We start from the raw sequence: 23,680 nt of genomic DNA on the forward strand, positions 1-23,680 counted from the left end.
AATTGTCATTTAATAATTTACTAGAATTGTTTACACACCTATCATAGTCAAAACATTATTGTTTTTTAAAGAGCCGTTTGTGAGCCAAAAGAGCCGGCTCTTTTCAGTGAGCTGAGTCAAACGAGCCGGCTCACGGAAAAGAACCGAAATGCCCATTTGCGCGCAATACAATTCAGTCGTGACAAAAATAAAAGTGTTCGAGAGAGCAGTTGAGAAGATCGAGCGCGAGCAGCTGGGGAATGATCATGTGCGCGAGGGCTTGTATTGCGCGCAAAGAACATGTCACGCGTGCGCGAGAGTTTGAAATTAGCTCACGGGCTCCCGTTTCCTCGCGTGCGATATTGTTTTCATCTCGCGGAGGTGATTTACCGCGCGCGCAAAGAGCAGGTCATATGGGTTTTTGGTAACATCTCTTGCAGTTTATAATGTAGCTATCCTTAAATTAAAAACAATCTGCAAAAGTTGTTAATCAAAAAGAGTGCATGAATAAATATCTTCTAATTCTAGTTCCTGTGAATAAATATGAGTGGAATCATATTTTTGAATCTTTACCTATACTGGCATCGTCTCGATCACTCGTCACTGGCTTTGCATTGCATAATCCCGCTTGCCATCTGAAATCTGAACAGAGATTGACCCTGCCCGCAAACACTTCAAGCTAAGTTGGATGTGTTTTACATCATGTTTAAGAAGACACTGTTTTTCAAGGATACTACAAGTAATTCGAACCTTTTGCTGTGTGCATTTCATTTTACCGAGGACTTCTTCTCTGATCTTGGCTTTTATCTTCGTTGGCTTCTAATCTTCTTAATTTAGACTAACAAGCTCTCCAGACCACAACCTGTATTACAAATGATGCATTTGTGTACATTTTTCAATTGAGTGCTCCACTGCAATGCTAATAGCGATGTATACCTATAGTGCAGCTTTAGGTTTTCAGGTGAAGCTTTAATATTATTGTCTTGCTGATAGTTCTGATAATTAGCTGTGAACCCACTATTTCCTAAGAATGTGTTGATTGATGTAGACTATTTGTTCTAATTACGCCCGTTTAATAATAAAGAATGTAATGTAGCTTTATTTATAATCATTGTGAAATTGCTGTTTATTGTGCTGCACCGGCAGTTATAGGGTTAATGCAGGAGAGACTAGCGAGTGCAAGAGACTGCTGCGCCTGTGATACTTTTCTGCTTTCTGATTAAAAGTTAAGACAGGGTGTCTTTTGTCTGTCGTTCTTCAAACATTATAGTATACATATTTTGGTTTACAAACTGTATTGTTTCATCAGTTTCATCAGTTTAGCAGCTAAACTTTTGCTGTGGGCACGATTCGCTTGCATAAGTGTTTTTGTATTTTTTGTCATTATTTTAAGAACAGATTGAGCACTATTATTGTTTTATTTAAACATCTCTGTGCCAATCACAAAAGGCTTAGCCAGCTGACCAATCAGAGCAGAGTAGGCTAATGGAAGGGAGGGGTTTGCTCCGAACTTGCTTGGAACGAATCCTTTCGAAATCATTGGCAAATGACTCTAATATTAAATGTATATTTTGAGAAAATTACAATGTCTTCTGACCTTAGATGCATTTAATCCTGCTGTAGGGGACTCCAACACAATATTAGGACATACTGTATGACCATACCATATGACCTGCTCTTTAAAAAAATCTGCCAAGTAGTTATATAGATTGAAGTACTATTTTCTAAAATGCTTTTATTTCAGCAACTGCTACTTAAAAATGTGCCATGGGGCAGCTGCACGTCTTTAGGTTTTTGATGTTATCCTTATGTTATGATGTTACAGACCACGTGGAGACGTCTGCTAAAGCAGCATATCGGCACAGTGCAATTGTGCTCTTTCACTTCCCAACCCTGCATTAATCCCGCAAAGTCCCCCTCTGTGAATAATATTAACAAGGCTGAAAATTCTTGTCTTCTTCTTCTTCTTCATTTAGTGTTTAACAACCTCTTACAGAGTATAATAACCTCCATACTCTTCTTTGAACGACAATGTGGCTATGTTAACATTAATCTATCATGTGCCTCATTGTCCTGGTGTTGTCATACATGTTTACATACTAGTTTTCATAAGCACTGGTTCCTGTAGGCTAAACAAAAAGCCATTGTAGTGTTTTCTGTATGACTGCTGACTACGTAGGGCCTGAGGTCCAATCAGAGGAGCGTAGAGGAAAGGAAACAAGGGGGGGGGGGGGGGGAAAAACAAACACAAGCAATTTATTGATGAAACAGCCCAAACTAATGAGATGGAACACTAATTGTGAAGTTGGAACAGCAATCTGGTCATGAAAAGAGGAGAAAGTATCTGTCATGCAAAGCCTAGCGGAAAGTTTCAAAAGTTCACATCAGGGAAAAAAGTAGAACAAAAACAAGTGTCTGGTGTTTGTTACATTAGATTTATCGCCAATGTGTGGGGCCTAAGTGGGAAAACCGCTGTATTCTTGGTTGTCCCCTACAGTGGACAAAATCTTGTAAAATGTCAATTTTACTTCTATTGAGGGTTCGAAACTCATGGTTTTTTTATGGGTGATTACCCTTGGAACAATTACGCCAGGATTTCTATATTACCAGCCTCTTTATTGTCGTAGTGAAAAGTTTATTTTCTGACCACCATAAATTTTCAACCAACACCAAGATTACCAAAGTATTCACTTCTATATTTGTATGCACAGATCCATTCTCAGAATATTATGCTACAATATATTGTAAGATCAGTTAGTGTGAATTTATAATTACATTTCAAGAAACAATTACAAAAATCTTCCCAGCAGAACAATGACCCAATTAATATGTTTCAATGAGTTGCAAAATCACCTAGGTCCCCCTGAAACCTATAACTGCTGTCTAAGCAAAGGAAAGCAAAAAAAAAAAAAAAATTTTTTGCCTTAACGGATTTTTAAGGTTAAAAAGATTCAAAAAAATCCATTTAGTTCACTACAGTCCTTCCGATTAACAGTCAGTTTTTAGCAGTCCACTGAGAACTGCTCATGAGCTCATTAATGGCAGTTTGATGGGACAATGTTCATGAGTAGCCTGTTTCCACAAATGCAATCTGCTAAACTTCCCAAGTTCACTTGGAATCTTCGGAGCACCTGCTTGAACTACAGGGACTGTGTACAAGGCCCCCATTTAGTAAATGTGCAATGCCTCCCATCCAAGAGGCCATTATGACACTGAAGCTCTCGATACTCTGCACATATTCATTGCTAACAGTAAGGAAGATTAATGTTCTCTGGTAATTTTGAAGAAGAGGCGTCCAGCTACTGGAAAGTGGGTTTCGTGCTGTGTGCTGTTGAGTTATGTGCATTTGAACTTTCCAAATAACAATTTTTTAGAGGGAACTAAAATCTTAAAGGTATCTAAATGTAACTCAGTCTCTTTATCAGCTTAGAAACTCTCTCTCATAAATTCATCAAAGCCTTTTCTTTTCTCTTGTATTCTGTCTGATCAGTGAGATCACAGGCTGACAGTAATACTTTCAAACATCTTTAAGCATTTTTTCTCTCTAATCATTCATAAAAATGAACAAATGAGTTTTTACAATAAAAAAGAATGAATGTTTCATCTTGTTTCTCTTGTATTGTCAGATCATATGTTTGTCAGCCGTCTTTCTATAAATCGCAGACAACACAAGGCACAATGCAAGGCACGTCTTTGTCTATCAAGGCACTGTTGCGTATGATCACACGTGACCTTCAAGCCATCAGTTCATAAAGCAAGTAACTAAGTCTCTTCACAAATTGCCCTTCATAAGACCGGTAGCGAAGAGTGCATATAAGAGGTTCTTTGAGACGGAAAGCACCATTACAGTAGTTTTTTAATTTTAGTTTTGCATTTATGATCAGTGATCGCCTCACGTTTGTTTTTTGGCTGTTTTGTTTACATGGGATTAAAAAAAAAAAGAGATAAATAATTGAATGAGATTTTGGTACGATATGTTCCATAGCTAAAAGGTAATAATTGATGTTTGGTTGGATGGTTTGTGGAAGAAGTATATCAAATCGTTAATCCATTAAGGCCGTGGGACTAACATGTTTTTTAAAGCATTGTTCCAACATTAATCGCGGCATCAAATCTGGCTCTTTTAAATTACACCACTGGAACTGACTAAACTAAGTAAAAAACTCTTCTAAAACTCATTGTATAGTTCAGTGAGCTGTGCAACGTAAAAAAACCAGCTTTTACAAGAAAAAAAAAACTCACACTTCAAGAATAAATGCACCATCTAAGTTCCCCATTTCCATAGACTTTAGTTTTTTTTTCAGTTTTCCCCTAGGGCTGTAGACTCTGGGAGCAGTGATGCATGTGGAATACTGAGAGAGGAAGTTAGGTAGGAACATCACTGGACTTCCCCTGCTGTTCTCGTCAGAAGAAGTAAAATCTGTGAACCCTCAGAATTTTTGAAGTAGATTTTTCAATATAAATCAAACATGCTAACATTTTATATAATAATAAATGCAACAGGTCTTTGACAGCTATTGATCCGCAGTAAGCATTTTTGTTTATTAAAAAAAAAAGCAGATAGCAATTATATATCCAATCCAATCAAACGTACAAAAGGCTGGGGTAGAAATCACACAGTCCAGTAAGAGTTTCAGAACAAAAAAAAATCAACCAACTTGAAATTAATATCCTCAATGTCCCGTTCAAACATGTTTTTTTTTTCTCGTCTTATGTTCATAATATTGATAGCAACTTCGGACCCTACAGAGGACAAGCGGTTTGGAGAATGAATGGAAATGGATAGTTGAAATATGATAATCAAAGCTGGTTTCTTACAACAAAATCCTTACGTAATCCACCGTGCTGTCAATCTTGGTTATAGAAAAGATCCCCCCCGCTTTAAAATAACCACATCTTGGTTTTAGCCTTTTGCAGCCTGAAATCAGATGGACACAGTCCATTGTTTTATCAATCTGTCTTGACCCAGGTGAAAGATATAATCACGCAAAATAAATAAATAAATAAATAAATAAATAAATAAATAAATAAATAAATAAATAAATAAATAAATAGAATTTTAGTCTCACGTGCCTACTGAATCGGAAAGGTGCGTTTTGGCAAAGCCTCGTTACATGAGTGCAATGTGGGCTTTCGTCTGAAGGTGTGGCTGTTTTTTTCCTTCTGCTTTGTTGTTGCCACATTTGAAAAGGTGATTAGCTACACCTGATTGAGTTGTGGTAATTTTTTAAAAGTAAATTTTGTTCGGACTTGTTGGTGTTATAATCTTTTTCGTTTGGATTGTCAGTAAGTTGCAACTGAGGAGTAAATACAAGTGGAAGAACAACAAAAAAGTTGTCCCCGCTTCGATTTCAGGGCCTGCACAGGCAACACAATGTGACTTTTTAAAGGGAGGTGGTTCTTTGCTATTAAACCACTGTAATAGCAAAAGCTATGTGTATTTAAGCTCTATGTACATTTGTGTGTGTGCTGTATAATGTGTCGTTGTGACTACATAAATAGCTTTTGTGATACATACCACAGTATTTTCATAGAGTCGTTCAGGGCAAACCACTTCTTCTTTTTTTCAGAATCTGTCCTTAATGGCAAAACTGTAGCGAGTTGTCAACTCCTTTACAAATAAACACACACAAGCACACATATAGGATTCTCTACACACTCACATGATCACAGTGCACAAAAAAAAAAACTTCCACACACACACACACACACAAAGTTCCCATCTGTGCCGCGGTCCTGTTTGTGCCGTAGTCCATGTCATGGCAATCATCACAGCGCAGGTGCGCAGGGCACTCGACAAATGAGGGTGACAATGTGAGCTATGAAGATATGACAGGGTTTATAAGTTCAGTGCCAGACTGCAGACTCATAGGTACCTTATCTTGGTTTAAAACCCCTTTAACTGCCTCTGCCCCTGAGCTCACCCAAACCTAATAACCATGGCAATACCTTTAAAGCTTTACATTGACATTTACTGTAGTAATTAATGACATTGCATGCTATTTCTAGTTACTATTTTAATTCTCTTGACCCGAAATCCAGTAGTTGTCATGGTGACACTATAGTTTCTCAGGGCGAGGCTCACACAGCATTGCTTTCATCGCCGTTTTATGCTGACCCAGTTCTCACTCTGTTGTGACCACTGAACTGATTACCTGAGAACCAAAGCAAGAGTGAGTATCTTGACCCCAAACTGCCACAAACCCACACAGACTTTTTCCTCATATAGCTCTGACACCACTGCTGCACTCGGCCTCAGGCCAACATAAACCGAAAAACAACAGGAAGTCATTCTGTCCAAATGATGCTCAGTTCTTTTTCTTTAGTCAGGAGCTAACAAAAAAAGCAACTAGTTCTACATTTTTCCTCAGGTGTCTAAATATTAATGCCTTCAAGGTGGATAAAAAACAAATCTAAGAACTGTCATCGATGGGTTCCCGAATGTCTAGGATTGTTTGTGTAGTTAGGGCATTTTATTTTCATTTGCATACTGCTTTGCACCAATTACATATTTTTCTAAAGCAAATAATCTGTCTCTCTTTTTTGATTATTCTCTACAACCATCGCAAGACATTATTACAACAACAGAGAAGCCCATAGATTTTGAGAAAGAGAGGACATGTTCATTCATAAATAAAGTGTTTTGGAATGGTCCCCCCCCCCCATGTCACCCAAAACAATTACGGCACATCAGACATTTTGCTATGAATTTCTATATTTTCATTTGCCTGCAGTGTTACTTGTATGAGGATTCCCATTGTAAAGACTCCCCACTTCTAGTCAGTAACTTTCTCTCCTGTTATCTTTGGGCATTTGGCAAACTTACCCATCTGGACTCTGTAATTGCCTGCACAAACCAGTGAAATTGAAATTCTGTTGGTATTTGTGTTGACTATAAACAGTATGCACTGATGATTGTGGGATTTGTTATCATGCTCTGTCATAATTTGTGCTCTTTCGCCGAAATTAAATGTTGAAAAACGATTCTGAAAAAAATAGATGATTAAAATGGTTCCCAAAACTAATTCCCCATGCACGTCTTATCATCTACAAAGCTTGGATGTTTAAAAAATGTGGCCCCATTAGTCATTAAATATAAAGTCTTCTCATCATTCTCTGTCTTCTCTTAAATAAGTCTTCAAGGATAAGATCTGATTACAATTTTGAGGCCATTCGTGCAGAAGTTCAGACAATGGTAAGTATTCAGCCCATAATTTTGTCATTTAGTCCTCCTATCTTGTTAGTAAATGTCAGGCCATCAAGACATATAATATTTCACAATATATCTGTATATATTGTAGTGTTCCTTCCTGTGGCTCAGTGGTAGAGCATTGCGTTAGCAGCGCAAAAGGTTGTGGGGTTCGATTCCCAGGGAAACACATGTTAGGTAAATAATGTAAGCCTGAATGCACTGTAAGTCGCTTTGGATAAAAAGCGTCTGCTAAATGCATAAATGTAATAAATGTAAAATGTAAATGTAATCTGAGAGCGACCTGAAGTGATATTTTAAGCGAGGTTGTCTGTGAGGACAGAGAAAACAGACAGATCATCAGCATTAAGAAGGATTAGCATTTTGCACAATGTGATAAGGCTTATCTTTACTGCCAACTGCAAAAGTCATTGAAAACTATCTGTCACTGCTGATAAACCAATCAGCTGTGTTCAGCCAAATCACTTCAAGTAGATAGACTTACATGAATGTGAACATCATGGTACACTATTCCATATTTATTTAAAATTTTGTGAAGATTCATTTTGTTGATTATTTAGGTGAGGAGGATATGGAAATCATCTAGTTAGATTTTCTGTTGATCAAACACCTATTTTCTATAATATTTGTTGTCTCTCGGTGAGATTCTATGGGACTGGGACACCAAGTGTAACATTTTGTGGTCTGAATAAATTACATGAAACAAATTGCAATATAAAAAGTATAAATAAATAATATATAAAAAAGTTCCATGGCACTATAACATTTTGCATTTTACATTTTAATAGGAAAGATGAAAAGCGAGTTGCATTTCAAACATCAGAAATGTAAACTCAGCAGTATATTTTGTGCACAAATTTCTGAACCAAAATCATGAGTGTTCAGACAGATGCTTTTCCATTTCATGTGCATATTGAAAGGGGGAAACCACTATTAATTTTGTGAATAACAGAAAGCTCCTGCATTGTGGATCTTGCATTTCACAAAAAAACCACATTTTGACTACAAAATGCTCCAGTTTGGAATGAAATATGTATTTTGTCCACACAAGTGCATTTTGTATACAAAAATGTTTTTGTGCATTTTTATTTTCATGATTGCGCATGTAAATGAATGCATTTTGTTCACAAAAAAAAAAAAAAAAAGGCTCAAACTGTGAAGGATGTTTCACAAAATGTATTTAAATGTAAAACCCTGATGTGAAGTAACTTTTAGTTTTTTCAAATCAGCCATTGTTGTTGTCTTGTTGAAACAAGTAGCACATTGGTTTAGAATTTGTGTTTTACAGCAATATGGGATTGTAAAAAAATAAAATAAAAAAAAAAAAACTGTAAATACTGTTTACACATTTTTGGATGAGCGATTCCTGCAAAATCGGTAAAACACGCACAGATTGTTCTCTTTTATGTTTTGTTTTGGCTGTAGTTAGTTTGCTGAATTTTAGTGAGCTTGGGCAATAAACAACAGATCATCTGGCTTGAGTTTTTGAATATTGCTTTTGAGCGACTGAACCTACTCATGATCAAACAACTTTTCACCTTCTCTTTGTCTATCTCGCTCTCCGCTTTTTCTCAATTCTCCACAACTTCACTCTCTACTAAACCTTGGTGACAGAGGACTACAGATGAGGCTGGTGGATGTGTGTGTGTGCGCACGCGCGCGCGCGCTGTGTGTGCTGAATGGAGAGATCACACGTAATATTCAGTCTCAAAGCTACTAGAGTCAGACATTTAAGTAGAGCCTATGTCTCTTTTGACTCAACTCATATTGCATGCTGATAAGTGCACTCTTTGTCTTCATGTTTATCAGATTTATTCATATATGCATACATTTATACATAGTCTTTTTCTTAAAAAAACTTTTCTCTAAGAATTCTCTGTTCTGTTCTTAAATGGCTCTCATGTACTTCTCTTCCTCTCTTTTATTCTCTCACTTCTGAGGTACTTAAGCCTTAAGCCGTCTCCATGGCCAAAGCCCTTAGCCTGTCAATTATTAATTCCTTCAAGCAACCCTCCCATTCCCGTTGGGGCTGAAATTGAACAATTATAACATCTTCCCTGTTTTACTCTGCCGTTGCAATCAGCACCTAGTCAAGCAGAAAGTATCAAGCCCAGCGGTAGTGATTTAAGAAGAGGACATGATGATGAGGATTATTGCAACACCTGGAAAATTATTCTGTCACTGTTGTAATGCTCATCACCAAGAGACCTTCTGGGATGAAGGTTGTCTTGTTAAAATGTTGGCACTGGTGTGAATTTTAGTGTTCAGCGAGCCATAGTCGAGAGTCCTTTCATTTGCGTAGCCCTTTAAAAGATCACTGCATCAGGACTTTGAGAGAGCACCCTTTAGATTCAGCTTTGGTGAACTGGCTTCAGGTTCCACATAAACAATGGATGAGAAGAAAGGAAGAGAGGAAAGATGATAGAGACCAGATTTATGCTAAAGCACTGAACTCTGTATTTGTGCTCAATTTTCTGACAGGCATGCATGGAGGTTTTTTGTTGTTGGTTTTAAAGAAATGATCAACATTTCTGTATAATGCTGGGTCTGTTTAAACACATTATCTGTGTTTACTTTTCCAAGTAAATATAGGTTTAAATTATGAAATGGTTGCTGAATGAACTATGGGATCACTGTCTGTGTGCTAAAGTGCACTGCTGCTGTTATTTCTGTTTTAAGCATAGTGTGTTATCTTTTTTATTTAAGCTCGTCATCTGTGTGAGACTGAGACGTTCTGTTAGCCGGCATGATGCAATGAATAAAAGATGAACTGTTTCTCTCCTTCTCTGTCCTCTGTTCCAGAGAGGATATTTTCCATAATCTCTGTCTGTTCCAGAGAGGATTGTTTGCATAATTACAGCCTTCAGACTGCCAATCCATCCATATAGTTGAAGTGATCTCTGTGACTTTTACTGTAGTAGCCTAATTGGTGGTGCAAATATCATAAGTAGCATTTTTTTTTTCCTTGAATAGATTAGATAAAATAAAGAAAGAAGGATGCAGCATAAATGCCTTTACACAGGAATCACAACTGTAGAAATAATCTGAAATGTGTCTTTAAATATTAAATTATGATATATAGAAGTATGGGGGGGGGAAATTAATTGACTGTGTATGGTCTTTATTGGGAATTATATCTTTGCTAAGGATTTGGAGCTGGCGCAGTCCAATTCCAAATATTAAAATATTAAAATGAATGATTGTATTATAACCTAACTAATAATATAAAAGAAATAGAATAATAATAAAAATAAACAATAATAAATTAAGAAAGAATTTCAAAGAAAAGTGTTTGAAAGGACGAATTAATGGGCAAGTTAAGGAAGAGTACGAATGGAAGAAAAGAAAAAGTTAATAAGCTACCTAAATAACAATAATAATAATAAAAAAAACTAGGGAAAAAGAAAGGAAAGCGGGAAAAAGAGAAAAAGAAAGAAAGAAAGAAAGAGAAAAAAGAAAGAAAGAAAAAGAAAGAGAAAAAGAAAGAAAGAAAGAGAAAAAAGAAAGAAAGAAAAAGAAAGAAAGAGAAAAAGAAAGAAAGAGAGAAAAGAAAGAAGAAAGAAATGAAAAAAACGTAGAAAGCTTTTGTATTGACAAGAATCTTCTTGAAATATGCCTCATAGAAATAACGAAGGCTGCAGGTGCCAATAGATTTATATGCATGTATTCAGAGCATTTTATACTCTTTCTAATCATGGAATGCCACGACTTTTGCCTTTGGAGTTACAGTTTGAGACATTTCTGTCATTAGAAATGTATTCACTCATTAATTGTTCATTAATTCTGCCAGCATTGGTCCTGATCATTCCCAGTTTTTGGGCACATTGTGTTTTAAAAAAGTGAAGTAGTTTATAGTGAATATAGAAATTTAAGCAAGAAGGCAGTAAGTCTGCAAGGGTCACAAATTATCTTAGTTTGTGTGGACCAAATGACCATGGCTACCAATTCCTCTTCAGTGAAAACTAAATAATAGGCTGAATAACTTTAATACTCAAGTCTATATAAAGCTGGGGACAGTCAGCATTTTCCTATAGGGCAGCACATACATGGAATACCATACATTTTTTTTTTTTTTTGCTTCTGTTTCTGTATTGATTAAATAGTGGTTATTGGATAATCAAACATGTCTTTATAATTTTAAGTAGTGGTTTCTTGCTTGTTTCTGGTTTTTATATTTAAAGTGTTTTGTCTTTGTGACTATATTTGCTGAAATGTTTGTGTTTCTTCTTATGTGTTATGTACTTATGGACTTTGGTTTTTTACCACCAACCTGCCAAGGACTGCAGATTAAAATTAATTAAAAGCTAAATCTGGCACATTTACATTATGGACATGAGTGCTCAAGTTAATTAATGTGCATCGTCCCTTTTAAAATAAAGAATAAAGCCACTCACTGCCCACTAAGGTGTAATAGACTCTTTGCATTAACAAATGCTGTTCATTGTCAAGTAGTACTTTTGAATGAAGGCTGAATAGAAAGGAGGAATCAGGACCATGGGCCTGTACTTTATTCTTTAAAGCATTTTAAAAGCACCATCAAAAAGTCTGGATTTTGGATCCAAGTTTACTTGAACAATAGAGTTTTTACTTGCTCATAGAGTTGCTTACACCATGCTTTATTTCTGCAGGGTGCGCAACTCCACAGACGCCCTGTTTCCTCATTCCGCTGCTCAATTGCCTGTGACGGGCCCACCACCATGAACCAATCAATACTATCAATACACAGGGCAAGCAGCAGCAATGTGCTTCTGCTCGCCTCCCTTATCTCAATAAACAAGGAAAACTTTGTATAGACGGTGAGATCAGGTGCACTTATCTATTCAATGCAGGGCCTTAAATGCACAACCACTGGTCTGTGTTAAATGTTTATGTCAGTGGAAATCTTCTTAAATATCACCTTGAAATGTTTCCTATGGTGAAAAATACTCTTACCTCCTGGTAAGTGCATGGTCTAGTTTCTACTGGGAAAAAAAAGTAACATAATGCATAATCGTTTATGGAATTTCTACTTGTTAGAGCATGCAACAAGCTCTCGTGAAGGCAATGTGTGAATTGGTTTGAAGGTTGATACGGGTACATCACATTGTATTGTGTTTGTGCCTTTCAATTACTGTCATACTTCTCTGTCTAGGTCAATCCATCTACTTGGAAAAATGGAATTCATTGTCAGTGAATATTTATTTAATTTGTCTAAACTCCCAGCTGTGGCTTTACCCTCTTTCTTTCTCATTCTCATTCTGATTTTTTTATTTATTAATTTTTTTTTTTTTTTTTTTTTTAATAATATTTACTCTCTTGAAGCAGTTTCCCCTTCTTTGTTCACTTCACAGACCAATGAGCAGTCACTTCAATACTTTGAGACAACTGGATAAAAGTTTCAGTTCTATCTTTTGAATTTTCGCCACGATAAGACTAAGCTGACAGCCTTAAGTTTTGACATAATAAACATTAATTATTGCAGATAATTACATATACAATGCTTGTGTATATTACACAAGTATCTGGCAGTGTTGACAAAATGTAGCAAGATTTGTGTAACTTTATAAAAGGGGCATATTAATAACAGTATTTGAGATCATAGCCCTATACGTATATGATCTATGATCTAATTTTTTTTTTTTTTTTTTTGAAGTTTAGCACATTTGTGAGTGATAATGTAATGTTCATAAATGGAAACTTAAAAAATATGGAAATGGAATAAATGGGTAAAAATAAATTGAAAAACAGTGATTTCGTATTTTAAAAACAACTAAAGACAATTGTGGGTCAACAATTAGTTAGGATTAAATTATTACAAATGGAGATTTCCTTGGGCCAGAAAGAGCAATAAAGGTTGAACAAGACTGTGCCTGAGGCATATGAGCAAAACATTGTTTGGTGAAAATTACCTGCTATCATTGAATGGTGAGGACAGTGTGTGCAGCATAAAGGTGCAGCATAACGGTCACTGTAGAAGGAGACTGTCGAATGATATTGAATAAAGGACAGAGATTAAAAAAACCCTTTAGGCTACTGACAGCATTTCTCTTGCTCCTTCACTTAAAAAGATTTGTATCCATGTGTAAATATGAAGTTTGCACTTCAATATAAAGTGTCAGTTGATTCAACTACTGTAAACTGAAATGATTCGTATTGATGGAACTAGTGTAGAACTTTCTGAGCTGCAATTTGTTGGAGCCTCTGATATGAAAGACTGATTTGGTTATAGTGGTGTGTGTGTGTGTGTGTGTGTGTGTGTGTGGTGTGTGGTGTGTGTGTTTGTGTGTGTGTGTGTGTGCGTGTGTGTGTGTGTGTGTGTGTTTGTGTGTGTGTGTGTGTGTGTGTGCAATTTTTATGTGTGCGTGTGTGTGTGCGTGACCACACCTGTAAACACTCCTAGACAAGTGCGTGCTGAGTCTTCTAGATGACTTATGTGCTTTGTCTTTCACTTTCTCCTCATACTCGTTCTCTCTCCATGACTGAAAGAAACCTTCAGCACCACTACAGGTGATGAATAATAGACCAAGTTCAAAGACTTTAAGAATAGTGACAGCTCTTCATTTTGGACCAAATTGGTAGGGCTACATATAATTTTCCAAACTCATGTAGACAGAATGACAGTCTTTCTCAAGTAATAGGAGGTTCTACCCCTGCTGAGATGACCCAATTTAGACCAGCATAAATTTCATGTTAAAAATAAAGTTTCTAAAAGTGGGGGGTTTCACAGGCAGTGCCACAGAGAAAAACATTTTCGGTCCTCCAAAGAAGTTTTCAATGATTCAGTTTTTTCTTAGTGTGAAGGAAAGTTTTTAAAAATCTGAAAAAAACTTTTCTTGTTCACTCTTAAAAATAAAGGTTCTTAGTTGGCATCACTGAAGGTTCACCTGGTTCACTGAGGAACCTTTAACAATCTATGGAATCTTTTCATTGCAAAAAGGTTAATTAGATTATTAAAATAAAATAAAAATAAACATCTCTTAAGAAATGTTCAGTGAAAGATAATTTCGGGAACCCAAAATGGTTATTCTATGCAGTGTTGCCAAGTCCGCGGTTTTAGCTTTTAGGGTGGTTTTGTTTCGCAGACCTGGCAACCCTGCTTCAGAGGCATCACTGTGAACAAAAAAAACTCTTAGAACCTTTATTTTCAAGAATGTTGTGCAAAGGAAAGGTTCTGTGGATGTTAAAGGTTCTTCATGGAACCCATCAATGCCAATAAAGAACTTTTATTTTTAAGACTGCATGTGTAGGCTGGTTGGGTTCCAGTTTGGTGTTCATCTAACTGGGGGCACAGCATGTATCTAGTCTTTCTGATAAAACTGGTTAAGGTAGGCTGGGAAGGACACCCAGCTTCCAAAACACAGTAATAGTGGTTAATTTCATCTCCAGAAGAAAACATTAAAGATATGGTGTTTCTTATCTGCCTTGTGGTTTATCCTGAGGGTCATATCAGAATATTTAATGACTTGATATCTTAGAAGCCTGTGTGAATATTCTGCCTAAAAGATATGGAAAATAAAAGACTGAGAATGATTTTAAAAAGCAGTAGTCATTAGTGTGTGTTGTATTCTGATAGCTAATGAGTGATCACCCATCACCTCTTACAGCTGTATAATGTCATAATGTTCAAAAAAGAAGTGGACGACTTATCCGAAGAATTCTCTGTGGCCTGTTTAAATGAAGACAAATGGATGGAGGAGAACGTCCTTAAATGTGATGTTTGCTCACTTAATGATGGTGTTTGGTTCCCGTTGTCTGTGATTGAAATGTATTCATTAGGCTTGATGCGCCTACAGACTTCTCTAGCAGCAAAACACAAAGGCCTTTGACCATCTTTGCTGTACGTTAATGGAATCTGAACTACATTAAAGGTCGAGAAACCAAGAACTGCATCAAACTTTATGTAATGGAATCACTTTAAGCTCCAGTTTCCTTGCTCAGTGCCCTTTGCTTGTATTCATTATAATGCTATACAGTGAGAAACTACTACATTAAGGGGAGAAATGTTCAATTTAGAGCAACATGAAAGATAATGAAGAATTATCTGAGCAACCGCACCATTGCGAGCCAAGGATTAGTTTGATTTACTTTTATTTTTCATTCAGCCAAATGAGCTTACATAATAAGCTATATTTCCCCACTGTTGCTGAGTACAAACCCTTGCACAAAATACTCTGTTTATACAAATTAACTAAATGATGAAATGCAAACCACAGCACCACTCCAACTGTCTAAATGTAAAAACATAGCTCCATACCTGGATAATAAATACAAACAAATCAAGAAATACTTGATATGTCTCTATTTTATTATTCTTATGTTTTCAGCCATGGAACACTGATGATGATGATGATGATAGTTGTTTTCCCTTCACATCACAGTATATTAAAACATAATCATGAGAAGTAAGAGTTTTGGTTTGGATAAATTGGCTTGTCAAATCAAGGTCTTCTTTAAAAAGGCCACTCTTAAAGGTCTTTTCAGTGTGGTGGCTGCAGCTGAAATTTGCTGTTGTAATACAATGTCCAAGGATGTCTTCGGTGAACATGTTATATATACTTTTTAGAAAAGCATGTCTATATAGTAAAAAAAAAAAAAATTTGATGATGATCTGCATAAACATCTAAAGGTCTAATTCATACAATTCATTAAGTTCACGTTTTATTTGTATAGTACTTTTCACGATACAAATCATTGCAAAGAAGCTTCACAGAAAATTACAATTTCTACATTATATTTAGGAGTAGCTTATCAATGGTGACTATGTCAAGATGATGTCCATATGGCAAAAATGTACTGTAAAAATCATGCAGTTAGTTAATGACATGTATCCAAACAAACGCTGAACACTATTAACAGCAATGATTATATGTTGCAATCAAACTCATAGCAAAATGTTGCATTATGTTTTTGTTGTCATCATCTGAGGTCTTCTGGGGGGTTGGCATCATCTCTTCTAAGGTGTTCAGTCATTTCAGGTCTTTATAAGGGTTGGATCCAGATTGAAGCTTGTGTAATTCCTTATATTTGGATGCCCATCCTGTGGCAGAAACAGAGAAGCAAACAGAGAAAAATTAGCATAGCTGCTTTTCAAACCAAGCAAAAAATGATAATGTGTTCAAACCAAGCAAAGAATGATAATGTGCCTTTGATCAGATATAACTGAAGTACAAGGTTATGAGATACATTTTGTGAATGCTTGGCTAAAGAGATGTGTCTTTAATCTAGATTTAAACAGAGCGAGTGTGTCTGAACCCCAAACGTTATCTACGATAACTACCACAAGTCCAGAGTTTTGCAATCTTAGCGAGTGTAATGGATTGTAGCGTGATAAAAGACTAGTTAGGTACGCAGGAGCTAAACCATTTCGGGCATAAGTTAGTAGTAATATTTGGTAATTGATACGGAACTTAAAAGGTAACCAGTGTAGAGATTGTAAAATGGGGTAATATGATCATATTTTCTTGACCTGATAAGGACTCTAGCAGCTGCATTTTGGATTAACTGTAGCTTGTTTATTGAAGATGCAGGACAACCACCTAGCAGTGCATTACAATAGTCCAGTCTAGAGGTCGTAAATGCATAAACTAGCTTTTCTGCATCAGAAACAGGTAACGTTTCGTAGCTTGGCAATGTTTCTAAGATGGAAGAATGCTGTTTCTGTAATGTGAAATATGATTTTCAAAAGACAAGTTGTTGTCTAATATAACACCCAAATTTTTTACTGTATTAGAAGTAACAGTATATCCGTTTAGATGCAAATTGTAATCTAAAAGATTCTGTTTTTTGGTCCAATAAGTAATATCTCTTATCCGAATTTAATAGGAGAAAAATTATTGGTCATTCACTTTTTACATTTTTAAAATCACTCTTCTAGCTTAGATAATTTAAAAAGTTTCAGCTGGTCTTGTTGAAATATATACTTGAGTATCATTCACATAACCATGGAAACTAATCCCATATTCTCTAATATTATTACCAAGGGGTAACATGTTTATTGAAAATAGCAGAGGGCCTTAGACAGAGCCTTGCAGCACTCCATACTTCACTGCCATTAATTGTGATGATTCTAAACCATCTTAAGGCCTGCCCTTGAATACCTGTAAAGGTTTGTAATCGATCTATGAGTATGGTCATGATCTATAGTGTTGAATGCCCGCACTAAGATCAAGTAAACTAGTAAAGAGATGCAGCCTTGGTCTGACTCAAGAAACAAGTCATGAAATTCTTCATAGAGATATTTTTCTCTCTTTTTTGCGGAAGGAGCACAATTGAGCAGATACAACTTTTTAAAAAAATTTAGACATAAACTGAGATTTGAAATTGATCTGTAATTTGCCAGTTCACTTGGATCCAGTTGTGGTTTCTTAATAAAAGGCTTAATAACCACCAGCAGGGTTTTGGGATGTGACCTACAGATAACGACGAGTTAATAATATTGAGAAGTAGTTCTTCTGCTACAGGTAACAACTCTTTCAGTAATTTACTGGGTACAAGTTCTAATAAGCATTTTATTGGTTTAGATGCAGTGATAAGATTATTTAGATCTTCCTGTCCTATAGTTGTAAAGCACTGTAATATTTCTTTGGGTGCAATGAATGAAGCTGAATTTACAAGATGCTGTAGATTTCTACATTTTGTTGTTGTATTTCTGATGCTATCAATTTTTATCAGTGAAGAAAATTCAAAGTCCATTACTACTAAACTGTGAGGGAATATTTAGTTTCGGGTGATGTCTGATTATTTGTTAATCTGGCCCACTGTGCTAAATAAAAACCTTGGTTTGTTTTGTTTATTTTTTATGAATTTGCAGATATGCTCAGCCCTGGCAGCTTTTAGAGCCTGTCTGTAGTCAAATATCATATTCTGAAGTGGGTAGACAGCAGGCGTCTATATTGCGTTAACATATGAAGTGCTTTTACTGACACAGCTTGTGTACTTTTTATAGGGACATTTTTGTATGCTCCTCTGAAAGGTATTTTGAGTAGAATCAAAGGTCAATGACTAAACATGTGACAGTGAGCAAAGATGGTACAACCTTGATCACTCAACTGCCTTTTCATACTGTACCCTGAAAAGCATTACAAAATCCACTTCATATATTTTCAGCGATTTTATAAACAAGTGAATGTCCTTAACATATCTTGCAGTAGGCTACATTTTTAATCACTTTGTAATCGTTTGCATGAGTAAGTGTTTTTCAGGTGGTTATTATTTGGACATTTCTTATCATGTCTAAATTAAATTTTCCAAGCAGAACATATTATTATATAAGCCAAATATAATGCATTTCTGGTAATGCATTTATCTCATTTCATTACCTCCGTTGTTTTCTGTATCATCTGTATCTGTTCCACAAATATATAACAATCAGCGTTTAATAAATGTATCCAATTATTTTATCATCAAAGTAAATGGGTTAACCAAGCAACGAGGATTACGTAGTGTTCTTTGCTATTGTAAGATAAAGATGTGTAATTAAATACCCTTTAGTCTATATTGGGTTTCATTTTTTTGGTTTAATCCTACAATAGGGATAGCGCTGGGTAGCACAATTGGCACAAACATACAAACGTGTAATGTCCTGATAATTCAGGCATTTTATGGCCTTTATGAGGAATCTCAACTTGTCTCATCTTGTTTGCATTATATCAATCATTGTATCATCTCCAAGCAGTTAGTACTACTACTAGCATTCTAATTGGGAAAATCTGGCAAAGAACAAAATTTCTTTTTATGGTATTAATTAAGGGGTAAATTTTGCTTCCCAGGCATTGGATATTATTTATTATATTTAAAACCCAACAGATGGATGAACACTCAGGAATTAAAAAATAATATTAGACTTTTGGGATATCTGAGTTTGTGATTTAATCAGACTTAAAATCTAATCTTGTGGGCAGTTTCAATAAGCAGATGGCAGCAAGTGGGCATCCCTTCATTGCCAGTGCGTGGATCGATCTAATTGCTCAAAGCCTCTTTACGCGTTGTTACTAGGTAACGAGCAAGCAGCACGGTGTGGGATTTGAAGTCTTTATACGCCGAGTCACTCGCTCCAAATCGCGAATGTATGAGAAATTTAAAACTACAAGACCCATGATGCAATGTGTAGCCTTGCGTTCAATCACGTGAACGCCATATGATTCTCGAAGCCCTTCCTGAATAGCGCTGCAGATGCTCCAGAAAGCATTACATACTTTCATACCTTTTCTAACTAGTTCGCTTCTTGTGTGTCAGAATGAAAATGCAGCTTATAATTTTGATTTCATTGTTTGTTATCGGAGCATTTGGGGGGAAGTACTCAAAAGAAATAAATGAACAAAAGGCATCTGATAAAAGCGACAATCAGGTGGAATTCAGGATTGCCAAACTAAACCAGGTTTGGGAAAAGGCGATAAGAGTAAGTCATTTGACAGATTAAAAATATACTGATATATTATAAATATGCAATACTTCATTTTGGCCAGTGTTATAGGATATTCTGATTGTCCTTCTTTTATCTTTGTGTTTAAATCTTACCTTATATTATTTCATGACTGCTCAGGTTTTATAATATGATTTCTTTTGAATATTTGAATGTTCCTCACTGTATCTGTTCATCACTATCTCTTGCTTCAGATGCATCCACCCACCCGTGCTCCCATAACAACACAACAACTACAAGAAGATCCAGGAGAAAGATGAACTTCAGTGGAAAAAACTGAAAGCAGAAGGGTTGGATGAGGATGGAGAAAGAGAAGCCAAGCTCAGACGCAATTTTAATAGTAGGATTTGGCTGTTTTTTTCATGGGTTATGTCATTAAGAACACAGACTTGACCAAAAAAAAAAAAAAAGAAGCTTTTATTGTTTTTCTCTTTGGTGATGCATTTCCTATTGCTACTGGAAGTTGGGATGGGACATATTGAATAGAAAATGTTGGGTTTTTTTTTTGTGGAGGGGGGGGGGTTATGATATATAGCAAACTGGTAACTATAATGAATATAACTTAAATATAATAAATATATTTCTTTGCACAGTTATTCTAGCAAAGTATGGAATGGATGGGAAAAAAGACACCCGGGCACTGGACAGCAACAGACTTAAAGATCATGATGTTAAAGATGGAGATACATTTGATGACCCGAGGCTGGACAAGCTGTGGAACAAGGTAACTGATGGGACAGAACAGCTACTGGAGTGTGAATGTGTTACTCATTTGCAGGCTTACAGACTTGTTCACTTATTACTAACTTGGCTTAAACGTTCTCTCTTTAACCTTTGATCCTCAGGCCAAGACTTCTGGAAAGTTCTCTGACGAGGAGCTCCAGACCTTGCAGAGAGAATTTCATCACCACAAAGACAAAATCAACGAGTATAACATTGTCATGGACACTGTCAGCCGGACCGAAGGTTAGAATTTGGTCGTGTTTTTAGTGCCAAGGTTTCATAACATAGGATCTCTAATAGCATTTTGTAAACACTTTATTTAGGACCAATTCTCACTATTAACTAGTTGCTTATAAGCGTGCATATTACTAACATATTGACTGTTAATCAGTACTTATAAAGCACATATTAAGGCCTTATTTTAGATCCTTTTATCCTACCCCATACCTAAACTTAACAAATACCTTATTAATAAGCAGCAAATTAAGAGTTTATTGAGGGAAAACCTCAAACCTTTACTGAAACCAGAGTCATTTTTCAATCACACTTCAGGTGTTTGGTTTAACAATAAAGGACTCACATTAAGGATGTCACAAATGCAGGTGATGGAGTAACTAACTTCTGCTAATTAATTGATTTGAGATCATTAATAATAATTAATATTCGGTTCTTGTTGTTCACATGTTTGCACGTTTTACTCCTGTATACTCGTGATTCATTCAGTCAGCAGCTTTCATCATTTTTCTTTTTTTCTGAGATATTGCTGTAACAAACATGGCATCTAAAGACCAATTCACTGTTTTTGTTCACTATTACATCATACGTCATCATACTCTTTCAAACAATGGCAACTGATTTTTAACAGTAAATATATTATGAATTAAATATGTGAATGAAATATATGTGCGTGTTTTTGGTGACATATCAGGACACAACTTTGTCTACCATTTTTCAAAATACACTTATAAACCATACAGAATTGAGTTTTTTTGAGAAAGTTAAAAAAAAAAAGGGTGCACAAAGTTTCCTGTAAGGGTAGGGTTAGGTGTTAAAATAGGGTTGGTGTAGGGCGATAGAATATACGGTTTTTTAGTTTGTACAGTATAGTTTTTTTTAGGTTAAAACCATTACGCCTATGGGATTTTAGTCCCCACTTTTCACAAAAACAATTGGCAGTGTTGTGTGTTGTTTAACATGTATTTATTTTTATCTATTTTTTTAAATAGAATGAATCGCCACGTCATAAACTATATTTCTAACCACAGTTTGGTGTTTGCGATTTTGTTTGTGAAGGTTCATTATTACCTATGTTGTAATAATGGAACTTGTGACCATAGTTGGCTAAAGAAGCTTTTGGGTAATGCACCCCAGTAGTTTAATAATGGGACTGTTTAAATTTTAATCTCCTGTGCAGATTGGTCACAGTCTTTGTCTTCAACTTTCAAAACCTGGTCAATAAATGTCTCTTGCCTTCTTTTCCATAAGAGATCCATAAGAACGTAATCAGTCCTCTGGAGGGTGACATGAAGGAACATGTTTGTCCATAAGAAGCATGCAGATCTGAAGCAGAGAATGAGGGACCTTAACCAGGGCTTTGAACGACTCCGCAAGATCACCCATGAGGGTTACAGTGCTGATAGTGGTGGGGGACCTTGCTAAAAGTTGAATCTTTTTAATAATTGAATTGCCTCATGGCTTTCTAATGCTCTCTAACTCGCATATCTTTGTCTATGGCAGAATTTAAGGAGCCACGAGTCATAGAACTTTGGGAGATGGCAAAAAGATCCCAATCTCACTGAAGTTGAACTTGACTCTCTTAAAGTAAGCTTTACTTGTGTCAGAACATTCAGATTATTACTGCACAGCTACTGCTACTGCTAAATATTGCATTTCAGTTTAGTTTTAATATGCACTGCCTTTTTTCCCCAAAATATTTGATTCTATTTGCTTATCTGGAGTCTTGTTTTTTTCCCTTCTTCTCTCATTAAGGAGGAACTTAGACACTTTGAAACAAAGGTTGAGAAGCACCAGCACTATCAGGAGGCAGCTGGAACTGTCTCATCAGAAACTGAGGCAGGTGGAGGCCCTGGGAGAACAGAAGAACACATAATGAGAAACAAAGAGAAATACAATGCTCTTGCTGAGAAAGCACGAGAAATGGGATACAAGGTAGAGCTGCAACATCGGTTTTAGAAAGACAATTTTTTAGGTGGTTGTACTTTGTGGTTTTTTGTCAGGCATATCATAAATATATAATTTCTTTTTGCATAGTCATTAAGAACAATGTTAGGGTTATGGAGTGTGAGTCTGTAATAATGCTGTCACACTTTTTTCTTTTAGATGAAGAAACCACTTGCAAGACTTGACGACTAAGATTTCCCAAAATGGACTGCAACACAATGAACTCCTGAGTACCATTTTTAGTCACCATGACAGGACTACTGTTAGCTATAATCGTTCAGAGGTCAGATATGCTTTATTCTAAAATGTTATCCGACACAGATGGCCCAGGCTTAATAAAGTGTAGGGCACATTGTACCATGAATTGAAACATTTTCATTGGGAAGCTAGGCTATGGGTAAATTATTTTTAAATGGAACTGAGTAGTGATGAGTTCTGCTTTTGGTTGCTCCTTTCCTGTTTTATGCTTGTACAGTAAATGGCAACAAGCATTCCATTAATTTTGGCCCAGATATGGTTGTGACTTTAATTATTTATATTTAATAATAGTTGCTAAACAAACAAATGCACGCCTGAAAATATGGTGTAGAAAAATAATTTAACATTCCTTCACACATGTGTACACACACAATGAAAAAAAGCTCAAAGTTTTTCAGTGTAAAACTGTTAACTGTTAAAAAGCTTCCATTTCAATAATCTTCCTGTTTTTTTTATACCCCAGTCCTGAGCATCCTAAGATTTAAGCTCAATAAATACTCATTCATGAACAACGGTGCCACCCCCATAAACATGCATGATTTAATATTTTGATAACAGCTCAACTTGGCAGATTCAGGAAAAAGGTGTGCTTCAGTGGAACAGGCTGAAAAGGCTAAAATGCAATGGAGAAAGACAAAAAAAAGCAGAGCTCAAGCACTGAAATAGCTGGATTTGGCAAGGCAGACCTCGAGTGAGCCATTATATTGACTGAATCTCTACATAGCATTGAATACAAAGTCCCATTAATATGATTGACAGTGTTGTCCCAAGGTAGACTTGAAACAACAGCATCCTCAGTTTAAACAGTTCCATCATTTAGACGTTTTGTCACAAAAATTCTAATATAAATCATGCACTCATTTTAATCTTTGGCACTCTTACTACTACTAGTTTGTGATTTAATCTTAAAAATATAAATATGTTGATCC

The 23,680-nt window shown here is 36.0% G+C and overlaps 1 pseudogene; it reads left to right on the forward strand.

Moving 5' to 3' along the window:
- The window catches only part of LOC122135019, a 64,941-nt pseudogene extending 42,256 nt beyond the window's left edge, over positions 1–22,685 (forward strand).
- Positions 22,686–23,680: the final 995 nt, after the last annotated feature.

This window comes from Cyprinus carpio, chromosome A22, assembly GCF_018340385.1.
Source record: "Cyprinus carpio isolate SPL01 chromosome A22, ASM1834038v1, whole genome shotgun sequence".
Classification (NCBI taxonomy): Eukaryota; Metazoa; Chordata; class Actinopteri; order Cypriniformes; family Cyprinidae; genus Cyprinus; species Cyprinus carpio.